Here is a 12,355-nt window from a genome sequence, read left to right on the forward strand (position 1 = left end):
GGGGAAAAACAAAAGTTACCAGTGTGTTTGGGGCTAAAAAGAAACTGCAAATAACAAAAATATTTAAAAAATAATGTTGTTTGCATTGGAAGAAGCTGACTTTACACATAATCAACTCATTGGGAACAAACAACACAACATCCAGTCTGACAACAGATGCATCCCATCTCCTCCTGCCAAAGTTTAACGTGTCCCAATTTAAACTATCTAGGAAATCTCTGTCTGTATCTTCCACTTGGAGCACATCCTGTGCTCCTCCTCCTGAGGTCACCGACTACGTGCTCAAAAACAGGAAGTGTATGATTGAGTTATTTGCAGGCTTATCCTGAGCAAGTCAGTATGTATTGCCGCTGGGTTGATTAGTTCAGATAGTAGACTTGTGAAACAACAAATATCCTAACATTTGACAGTTTATCATGTGTAGTTCGAGGGAGAATGTTTGACTTTACAGATGAAGGAAGTTAGAGGAGTCATTTGCATATCCTGTGTGGGAGCAGTGTGACGGTCCTGTGAGTGTGTATATGTGTGTGTGTTTGTACATTTGTGTAGGTCTGTGTACAGCAGATGCTGGTGAGTCACAGAAGTGACCTGCTGAGGAAAAGGCAGAGAAAATAAAGGGAAGGGAAACCTTCCTGAGCGTCAGTAACTTATCTTGTGACTCCTGTTGGCTATTGTTTTACTTGCTGTTTAGGAAGGTTGAGAACAACAAGGAGCTGAAAAACTAAATGTAAGACATGAGCCCTGAAGTGATTTTCTTATTTAGCGTTATTTATATCAACAGAAACACAAAAAAAGTCCCTCATTTGACTGCACTCTGATGGTTGCATACTTACAAAATTGATTCTGATTCGATTTTGTCATAAAATTACACTGACATTAAGGCTGGATTCATAGGAGAAAAACAGGACAGGAAATTGTGTAAAATGATCCACATTCTTTGAACAGCAGGGACATGACAAGGCCAGCGTCCTCTCATCACCTCGACATCTTTGTTGTCGTCTTTTGTTGTTTGTGTTTTGTGGGACATTAAACTTAGTTTCACAATAATTACACAATCTATCTCTGACATTTATGGGGCTAATATGATTGCACCCCTCTGCACATCAGTTTCTGTGAGAGCTCTCAATAACAACAACAGCCAGAGGGGTCATAATGGCCTGTTTACAGTCAAAGGGGAATGGTCACAGTGTGAACTTTGTGCTGAGATGAGGTGCCCTAGCCTGACACAGAAGTTGATGATATTGTTTATGTTTCTGTGTTGAGGATTGGAGCATGACATTTATCCAGTACACGCCTCTTTCTCACGCATACAGACTGATACAGACACACAAGTAGGGTGAAAACACGTCAACATGTGTGGTGTTACAAATGAGTCCAACGAATTGATTGAACGTATCTATTAACATGGATCACATGAGCAGTGTTGTAATGTAATAAAGTACAAATCCTGTGTTACTGTACTTATGTAGGATTTTCACGTATCTGTACTTAACTTCGTTATTTATATTTCAGGTAACTATTACTTTTACTCCACTACATTTCCCCTAAGCATCTTTGTCACTCGTTACTTGCAAGTAATGTTTTCGCACGTTGGAGTGAAAGATTCTTTTTCACAAAAAAATTAAAGAAGGATGTGGAAACCATATTATGCTTTACTATGAGGAAGCCACTATAAAGTTCAGAATCAAAGTTTTTAGTTACCTTTACTTTTACTTCTAATAATTAGGTACATTTAATATTAGAAAATTACTTTTGATACTTAAGTACAGTAAATATCAGATACTTTAAGACTTTTACTCAAGTAACATACAAAAAGGTGACTTTGACTTCTACATTCCTGGTGAGATACTTGTTATTTTACTCAAGCATTGCTTTCAAGTACTTTATACAAGACTGCACATGAGTACTTGTATATGAACAGGAAATGATCACTCCACTCTGCAGTTCCCCTCATCTTTATGGAGAATTTTAGCTTCTTTCAGCTCATTGTTTTGGTTTTACAGCCCAACGCTACTGTTTTGCGCTACTCTCACTCGAATCAGAGTCATGGTGGTTTCTATTCAAAACAAGAATTTAAGATGGAATCAGCGATTCTGGAGAAAAAATGTTGATATTTTAACTTCCTCAGTGCTGCTTTTTGACCATTCCCCTCACTCCCACTACCTTCTCTTTAGACATCCATGGCCTTTCCCCTGTCCTGTCCATGAATGCGGCTGTTGCGCTTTGGCTGGAATAGTGTTGTGAGGTTCGACCCGAGCCACTTTGTTTGTTTCCCGTTAAGAGAGCCAGGGCTGTGTATGATCACCTGATTTTTTTTTCAGCGTTTGACAAAAAGTGTTTTAGATTGGATTGGATTAGTTATTTAATTAATCCTGAGGGCCACATTCCATTTCTTCACACCTAGAGCCTGACTAAAAACTCTAAAAAACACTGTACACTACATACCCAGAACCAAACTGCAGGTAGACCCAGTTAGCGTCTAGCTAAGACGTACTAAGATAGTGGAGCATTTAGCAGCTTAAGAACCAGATATTCCCTGTGGAGACCAAAATCTGAGTTAAAAGAGAGTGAATATTAATCATTACATTTGCCAGATGGCCACAAAGACAACTCCAAATGAATGCTAATGTTGATATATCTGCTGGGTGTGTAAAATAGAAACATTTTTGCAAACAAGTTTGTCATATCTACGTAAAGGGTGATAATATTTCAGTGCTACATCTACAACTTGTCTCGGCTGCCCACAAATGGCCAGGCAATTAGTTATTGCAGGTTTCATACAAGACAGAAGATGTGTATTTCAACCAGACTAAGAGTGTACTGTACAGCCACGTTAGCGGCTCTATGTGTGCTTTGAGCTAAATACCAATTGACAATTGACAATGATAGGGTGGCTGAACCCTCAATTTCTTATATACACTGCAACAAAACAGTGTTTACTGTGTCTTACTTGTATCCTGCCTTCAGGAATTAGATTTGTTAAAGAAAACATTCTTTCAAGCTAATGAGAAAATTGAGTTTTAGAAAAAATACAGAATGAAAAAAGTGACACAATTCTGGCAAATCGTTGAAATTGGTTGATTTTTCAAAATAAAATAAATTATATAGAATAGAGAACTTTGGAAGAGTACCTTTGTGTTTCTTTGAAACGATGCCCTCTAAGTAATGGAAATGGAAGTGCTGCACATGAAGACAAATAATGGTGTGGGAGTTCTTGGCAAAATATACTGGAAATACATCGTCAAGTGTCTTATTGTCAAATCTGCTCACACTTCCTAAAACACACACAGTTGGAGGATCTGTATAAAGGCCCTGAAGGTTGTTGTTTGTGAGTTAGAAAAAATGGTTACAAGTGAGGCTGAGGCAGGGAGCAAAAGGCGTGAGAGAAAAGCTTCTTGACTGGTTTTGTCTGGTTAAGGTCGGGCTGAATATTAACAAAGCGGATTACGATTGAGTGAGGAATGCTCGTCTTTGTCGAAACCTTTGCGGTGATGTCATCAGTAATTTCCCTGGCACCACCTGGGCACGATTCACACAGGAGGGGCCAGCCAGTTAAAGGCAACAATCTAGATGTTGCAATGTGGCCTGATTAGTCTCCTGACTCTGTTTTTTTAAAAGCGTTTTTCGACAAAAGACAGGCTTCAGTCAGCAGTGCCATAAAGATTAGCTGCCTAGTGAACTGTGTAAACACACTGACAAATCTGTGTGTTTGTGTGAGCTGCATACCAGAATGTGTGTGGGTGTCGGTGTCTGTTTTTTCTTGTGTATATACTATGTGATTTAGGGGAGAAAATGGTATGAATAAATAATAAAGATAGATACGTTTGAGTGAGTAGGGATGATTAAAAATAAGGACAGTGAGTTGTGTTTGCATGTGTGTGTATGTGTGTGTGTGTGTGTGTGTGTGTGTGTGTGTGTGTGTGAATGTGTGTGTGTGTGTGTGTGTGTGTGTCTGTGTAATGGATAGAAAGTGAGAGACGGTGGTAAAAGAAATCCCAAATAGAGAAAGTGTGTAGGAAAAAGACAGTGAGTGGGAATTAAAGAAGGGACTTGTGGCAGAACCCACAGTGCTGATGTTAGCTGTCTGATCCACTGAGAGACAGTTGGCAGCAGACTGTCTACCAGCCGCGAAAGTACAATAATTCAAAGCATGCGATGTGACGCTGTTCCCTGCGAGCTGGGGCTGCAGTCACCCACCCACCCACACACACACACACACACACACACACACACACACACAGGTTTGTGGCACTATCTTTGTGGGGACCCATCATTGGCATAATGCATTCCCTAGCCCCTTACCCTAACCTTAACCATCACAACTAAATGCCTAACCTTAACCCTTACCCTCACCCTAACCATAACCTAATTCTATCCCTAATCCTACAACAAAGTCTTAACCCTCAAACAGCCCTGGGACCCCAGAAGTATACTGGACTCCTGGTTTTTGGACCCCACGAATATAGTTAAACAAGCGCCCCCCCCCACACACACACACACACACATATATATATATATACACACACACACACACACACACACACACACACACACACACACACACACACACTGAAGCAATACACCCTGTAAAAGTAACAAATGCACTGAGGACACCATTTCACGTGATGCAATTATTCACAGTTCCAGCAAATTTGGGCTGAAGCTAATCTCATAACTAAATGGCATGGCGCCTCCTGTAAGAAAAAAAAGAAGGATTTTCCAAACAACTGTAAGGAATTTAACTCACTGGTGTCAGTAGCTCGACTTTACTGCATCCAAAGTTTATAAGAGAAAGAGGACAACAAAGCCAATACGGTCAGTAGTGTGCAAATAAGATCCATTCAATCAATTGGTGGTTGTCAGCTGCATAACCAACCTTCTATTTCAGAATAAAAAGCACAGAGAAGTATTTTGTTGTTGTCAAAAAGTTCTGAGTTGGAAGAGAAGAAAATAAAGATGAAGTTGCCACGGTAACCAGATTTAAGATTAACATCATAAAGACAGACAAGGGAAACAAAAGAATATCAGTAAAGAGTTGGTGAGAGGAAAACAAGATTCCAATTTTTGTAGGTTAGTTCTCATGAGCTTCACATGACTTGCATTTAGCCCTTCTCTTGCCCCCCCCCCCCAACCCCCCTCCTCTCTTCATCCCCCCCTTCTCCCTCTGTACTGAGCGCCCCCTCCCTCCCTCCTTTCCTCCGCACTTCCCAACCCGCTATCCCCCCTCCTCCTCCTCCTCCTCTCCGCGCAGCACATAGATTTCCTGTGTGTCCTGGCCTGAATGGTATGTGCATGGAGTGGGTGTCTGGGAGGCCTTTCATCCGGCATGGAAAGAAAAGAGAAGTAAAGAGAGATGGTGAAGAAAAAAAAGAAAGTGAGAGAAGAGAGTCATCTTTAATCCGTTTGAGTCAGAGCAGTTGTCCAGAGGCGAGCGGGGTGGGGCGTATTAGACGGGGTGAGAGGGCTCTGGTTGTGCCAGGGACGTGTGTGTAGCGTCTGGAGGGGAAGAGAGAGGCCTGCTGGGAAACCCTGCAGCCTGCCTGGGGCAGATGACATCCGGCTGGGACGTGGTTTTCATGGCTGAGTGACGATACTAAACTAGAGCAGGTAGAATAGATAAACATTAACTCACGTATTCATGCTCAACTGTTAGAAAATGCTAAGTATAATGCACAGTAATGCATATCAACTAAACAAAGTTTGCTGTGACAAAACAATGATTGTGTTGCATAGTGCAATAGAAATGGAATGGGAATCTTGCAGCCCCTGTAGCCTCGTGGGTAAGCGCTGAGCTGCATTTGGCGTTGTCAGACAGGGTGTAGCTGGCTGCTGAGTGCCAAGCCTGACTAGACCCTACCCACACTGTGGAGGGGCACACATGCAAGCCTTTGTGACTGCCTCATGTCATGGAAACAACCTGTGTGCACATGCGCACTTGTGCACACACAGAATGTCAAGACATGCAACAAGATAACCCTTCATAAGAGGAAAGCATGCAGTGCCATCTGCTGTCGGGGTTGAATTCTGTCAGTTGAGTTACATGCAATGCTTCTGTCTTCATATATTGCATTTTATATATATATATATATATATATATATATGTATATGTTTCAGAGAAATATCAATGAGTTATTTATAATGCTGGTAGATTATTTTGATACATGTAGATAAACAGACATCACCTAAAAGTCTTTGGTTTCTCAGTTATTCTCACAGTTAAAGCGACATTGTACTAAATCTGATGCATCACACTGAACACAGTGTCACATCCATGTTGTGCCCCCCCGAGAAATGTGTGTGAATGTGCTGCAATGTAATTATATTTCATAACACAAGATTGATGCGATCATTATTAAAAGTAGTTTGATGTAAAAAAACTGGGTTATTCTTTACCGATGGTATTTATTCCAACTATTTTATCCTGTTTATATCTTGTACACGTTTTTAGCTTTATTACTGTTTTTACTGTAAAGCACTGTGTACCTTTGTTTTAAAAGGTGTTATTTAAGTAAAGTGTTTGTTAAAAAAGATAAACGTATGTAATTATGTAATCAGTCTGCTCCATTAAACAGCAATTTTCAACTTTATTATCCTCATACATAGAGAAGGTGAAGTGAAAAATAAAATTTCAAGCGAAACAATTATATGAATTACAGGAGTGTAAGATGTAAATTCATTAACATAATAGGATGCTTTCAGTGCATTTTATATATATATATATATATATATATATATATATATATATATATATATATATATATATATATATAAATTAGGTGCAAGCTCAGCAGTTTTTTTAAATTGAAATCCTTGGTGTTGCGCACAGCTCTCAACCTGTGACAGACTGTAGATTTATCATGGAAGCGAGCTTCATTAACTACAGTAAAACACTTGAAACACCTCATTTACTGTAGATCACTTTGTTTTTGACACTTGTATCAAGTATCATTATGACACGAATGCGTAAGTGTTTCATGTGGGATAAGACTCTTAACCCTCATGTAGTTAGTGCTGTACTAACTGTATAGTCCTATTTGTCCCATCTTTTTCGTTGTTTTTACTGCTAGATGCACATAGATATATGTATACAAACTAAAAATAAAAGTAAGTTTCAATCATATATATCTTCTTTTATAATACAATATAAAGGTACTCAAGTCAATATAATTGTTTAGAAAATGAAATTAATACATTTGCTGTAATTTGATCTACCTGGGTCTGCACTATTATACACATGCAATTCCTCATAGATTTAGCATTATGTGTTATTAAGTACAGCCTCACAGAGCCGCTATAGCGTGGCTGTGGACTCTTGTTCCTCTGTAGATGATTGCTTTATACATTTAATAACTAAAATCTATAAAATGGAGATTCATGAAACTGCATAAATTACATTTTGGAGGAAGATTAAGTAGATTTAATCTAGCCTCTGGTAGGCGCTACAGAACACTGTTCGCCAAAACAACAAGACACAAGACCAGTTTTCTCCCACAGGCCGTCACTGTGATATAGAGTAGTCCACACAGTATTCCAGGATGGGAGAAAAACGTGCTCTGGTTTTTTGGCATTTCTTTAAACCAATCACAAATGCCATGGGCGGCGGTAAGCTCTGCAAAGAGCAGATTTAAAATAGTCGTGTGAGAGAAAACTCTAATTGGACAGATATTCTAGCTAGCTGTCTCAATTTGCCCTGCAGAGATCTGAGGAGCAGTTAACCTTACTCATCATCAATCCACCGGAGTTTAAAATTCCATCACAAAGAAAGCGGAAGGTAACGGACATACATGCATCGGGTGGTGTTTCCTGCGGCACCGGAGCAATCCCGGAAGTGGAACCTCAAGGATGTAGACTACTGTGATGATAATTTAACACCAGTCCATAGTGTCAGGATCAATCCCTGTGCAATAACCCTGTAACAACAAGCATCCACCTTTTTAAGTAAATTATATATATTTTTATAGTGTTAAATACATACTGTAAACATGTTTATGTGTACCTTTGTTCAGCTTTATGTCCTTGTTTTAGCTGTATGTCTATTATGTGTAAGTACATTGAGAGCAACAACAAACCAGAGTCAAATGACTTGTCTTTGTATACATACCTGACCATTAAAGCTGATTCTGAAGTCACTTTCCCCAAAGGTTGGTCACAATTAGTGAAACCCAAGCCTGGTCACACCCATGTTGCATTTTGAGTGCTACTTGAAAAAGACCAAAATTAAGATGAAAGGAAATTAAGATGTATAAACCACAGATAAACAATAAATGATATGCTTTCACTGCATATTTATTTCAACACAATACAGTATATACAGTTTCAAAATTGCAAATCTTTGAAAAAAAAAAAGAACTTGGCTGTTAAGGGAACATCACTGGTGATAAGCAGCATGACTGTCACGCTTTTCACCTTCAACATAAACATTCATATAGCACGTTAATCAAATCTTGAGTACCGAAAATGTACCGAGATGTTTCAAATCAAACGTATAGAAATGCATTGCACTGGATACATAACCATTTGAAGAATAAAATAATAACTACTTAACATTTCCAGCAGTTTCATTTGATAGAGTGATATGAGAATAAGATTTAAGAGGCAGTATAGATGTAATCCTGGAAAGAAAAGCATAGAAACAGAAACAACAACCAAAAAAAGAGTAATAACCTTTTGACTTAAACTTCCACCACGTTTGATGAATTGATATACTTTTACTCAAGTTAGCATTGTTTTCTTTTTTTCTCTAAAGCAATGCAGAGCTTCAGATAGTAGGCTGTGAGAAAAACACATCACATCACACGTCTGAATAAGCTGAAATAGTAGCACTACTGTAGGCTGGATTTCCCAAGGACATGTAATACAGCTTTTTAAAAGTTACACACAACTTTCTTTGCACGCACTCACTCACACGCAAACACTCTCTGAGTCATCAAGTTTATGTAAAGGACACCGACGGACACACTGAGCATCCTTAGGTGACAGATGGTCAAATCATTTTTAGTCAGCTCATCGTCGCTGTAGGTTCCTGGCGTCGGAGATAACAGGTTTAAATGCTTCAGCATTCTTAGGAAACACCTCTGCAGTGTATACAAGGTGGGCACTGTGCATGGCAATGGACAATACAACTTGCATATAATATACTAGTTTCTTTGATATGGTATATAATAAAAAAACATTCTGGTCAGACTCTCTGATGACACCAAACCCACATGGAGAGGCACAATTAGTTAGTGTTAGAATTAGAAAACGGTTTATTTTTGTGGTGCACAACACATGATGGGACTATAAAGCTAATCTGTTTCATTTTAAATTTGCATGTATGTGTATACATGTATGTGTGTATAAGAGAGACAGAGGGGCTTGACAAAGCAAAAAATTCAGTTCAAGGTACTGTAGGTGTGTGAGATTTTAAGTTGGGAATAAAAAACTGAGTTTTGGGAGAGAGATTTGGCAGCGTAACACCTTATTGTCCAAGCCTTCAGCCAAAAAAAGGTCAATTCCAGTGAAGTTTCAAGGCCTTCTGCCAAAAAGACTTCAAAAAACAAAGTCCAAAGTAATCTTCACTCCAGCAGAGTCCATAAAATCTTTACAAGGTGGCATAAATCACAACATTATCACTGTCCGTTATAGATCTGCATGGCGATGTGCGGCTCCTTCCCTGCATTGACTGAAAACCACTGATGGATAGTGTAATACTGATCACTCTCAGTTGTGCAGAGGAGAAGACTAAACTTTCTACTGTGATGTCTAAAAAATGGGTGCTATTCGTTGTCGTGAAGGTCTCCTGGAGTTATGTAGCCTTGGCAGTGTCCCTTCTCTACAGGACAACATTTCCATCAAGTCTCAGTTCCAGTTCTTTAAATGCAACTTGGTTGCTCAGCAGACCCTCAGCTTTGTAACAGGGTGGTTGTCAAGACACATTTCCTTTCTTAAGCTTTCTGTCTACTGGAATAATTTCTGGAGTTTTTGTCACTCACGTGGAATTTTGATATTTTGCTAAAATGTATCAGATGGAGGAACAGTGCCTGAGCACCTGTCCAACTGCTGGCTAGAGATAAACATTTTTACGTCCCCTCTTGTCCTCCCTTTAGGCGGCTGCATTCTTTTGTTACTCCTATTCCTGCCCTAAAAGGTCTAACTACGCAGCTGAAATGGAGTGTCGTATCCCATTTCTTTTGATCCAAGGAGATCTGACTGATCCCATCCCAAGCACTGATACATCTGTAAATACAATAAAAAAAAAGTTTGGATAAAAATCTGCATTTACCATTAATGATTTATCACACAGGGGCCTAGTGAAAGATGCAGGACATTTTCTGTGCTTCAGCAGAAAGGTCAACTCATGATTCTGAAAGAGTCAGCTCTTATAGTGATGATACATCAGTGGGATATATTGTGTGTAATAGCTAAGGAAACTGTCTTTCAACTCGCCTGATTATTTTCTCTTTCGAGAGCAGCTACAGTAATGACCTATTTTCAAGAAAAAGCAACGTTGGCACCATTAGCCAACACTACAGCTCTGCAGGAGGTTCCAGACTTTGAATAGGTATGAATGCTCTTCCAGGTGGCACAGTGGGAGAAGTCATCCACAGTTGTCAGCATGCTACAAGTTAGCAGAAAATCAATACTGGAAAAGAGCTGTTGATCCCAGGAGGAAGAAATAAGTGTTTGAATAATCTGAATGATGTAAAAAAGTAAATGTAGTCCTACTGTAAGTATGGGAGTAACAAATATGCATGCTGGTCCATTGAGGAATTGAGTACTGATGAAACAAGCTGGTCCCAATCACTGCACTGATAGCACCAACTCTTTCATGTAGTAGTTTCATGTAACTTTGACAAATCACTTCAAAATGTGGATTTTCCTCTCAATCTGGAGGCTCACTAAGATTACAACGGGTCCATATTAATTTGGTTGTACTTGAAGTTTCTAAAAAGAAAATGATTCTACGTCTGAAACTCCTAACAGTCCAACTGATGAAACAAGGACTAACCACCCGGAATAATTTCAGTGCTTATTGGAGACATTAAAAGAACAGGTTTACAGTCAATCAAAAGCTGCTTTAAGCAGTTGATTGTATGCTAGCTAGCTCCTATAGCCCAGCTGTTGAACCTTGTAGCTGAGGAGGCCATGCATTCTATTAGCACTCTAAAGCTTGATTAGCAGCTATGCTAACTATAGGTGCCAGTAGCGTTATTATGGAGCCCACGCAACTTCTAGGCAAGACCCGCCCTTCAATAGCATTCACACACTACTATTGGCCAGGCGTCCATGCTTACGCAAGGTAAAGTAACCTGATTTGTTCAGGTCCTATGCCCTGACCAATTGGCTACCCTAACCTTAACCACTCTAGGTCAATGCCTAACCCCAACCAATCGAGCTGCTTCGTAGAGCGGGACTTGCCTAGAAGTTACGTGGGATCCATAATAACGAGTGCCGGTAGCATGAGGTTACATTGGATTACCTTTAAGGCTGACCTTCAGTCAGGATGGTGATAACAATAATCCCAGATTGGCTGTTTGACTGACACAAATTATTTCTTTAATTGATGAGTTTAAAGGATGTGTAAAGTAGAGCACCTGTTAAGGTAAGACTACTACTTATATGGTTACTTCTAAAGCTGTAATGATTAGGTGATTCATCTATTAGTAAAAAAAAATGCCAAAAAAAAATCACTGGTTCCAGCTTCAGGTGTGAATATTTGCACACCTTTGTCTTCTATGATATTAAGCTACTTTGGGTTTAGGACTGCCGGTTGGACAAAACAAGAGATTTGAATGTGCCACTGTGATGGACATTTTTCAAAATTTTCTGGCAAATTATGGACCAAACCAATATTATCAATTATGAAAATAGTCATTAGTTGCACCCCCAGTTACTTCAACCCCTTCATAATCTACTTTTAAACATAAGGAAAGTATAGAGAAGAGACTCAACTGTATTTTACATTCTTAGTAAAGGTTTAGATCCTGCTGTCTGTATAAGTGGCCTCCATGTGAGTCAGTTTCTTCCAAGTGTAAATGTATTCCAAGCTTTGGCCTTTCTACACTGTGACCTTTTCAGCTGATAGTGGAGAATCAGTCTCTCCTTATAGAGGTTTGTCTGTACTGTATGTGGTGTTCTTTGATCCATACAGATGGGCTTGCTGATAAGACTACAGGTCTGCATTATTTGCAGTTTGATTATTTGGCAGTCATGGCTCAGTGAAAACGGATTATCAGGACCTCAGAGACTATGGAATGGCATGCATATCTCTGTGGTTAGATATCTCAGAATGTTTCCATGAATACACAAATCAACAGGAATGTGCTTTTCCACTGTAGAGCCAGCATGAGCACGCTTGGAGCTTCTTTGGAAG

Source organism: Sander lucioperca, chromosome 14 (assembly GCF_008315115.2).
Source record: "Sander lucioperca isolate FBNREF2018 chromosome 14, SLUC_FBN_1.2, whole genome shotgun sequence".
Taxonomy (NCBI): domain Eukaryota; kingdom Metazoa; phylum Chordata; class Actinopteri; order Perciformes; family Percidae; genus Sander; species Sander lucioperca.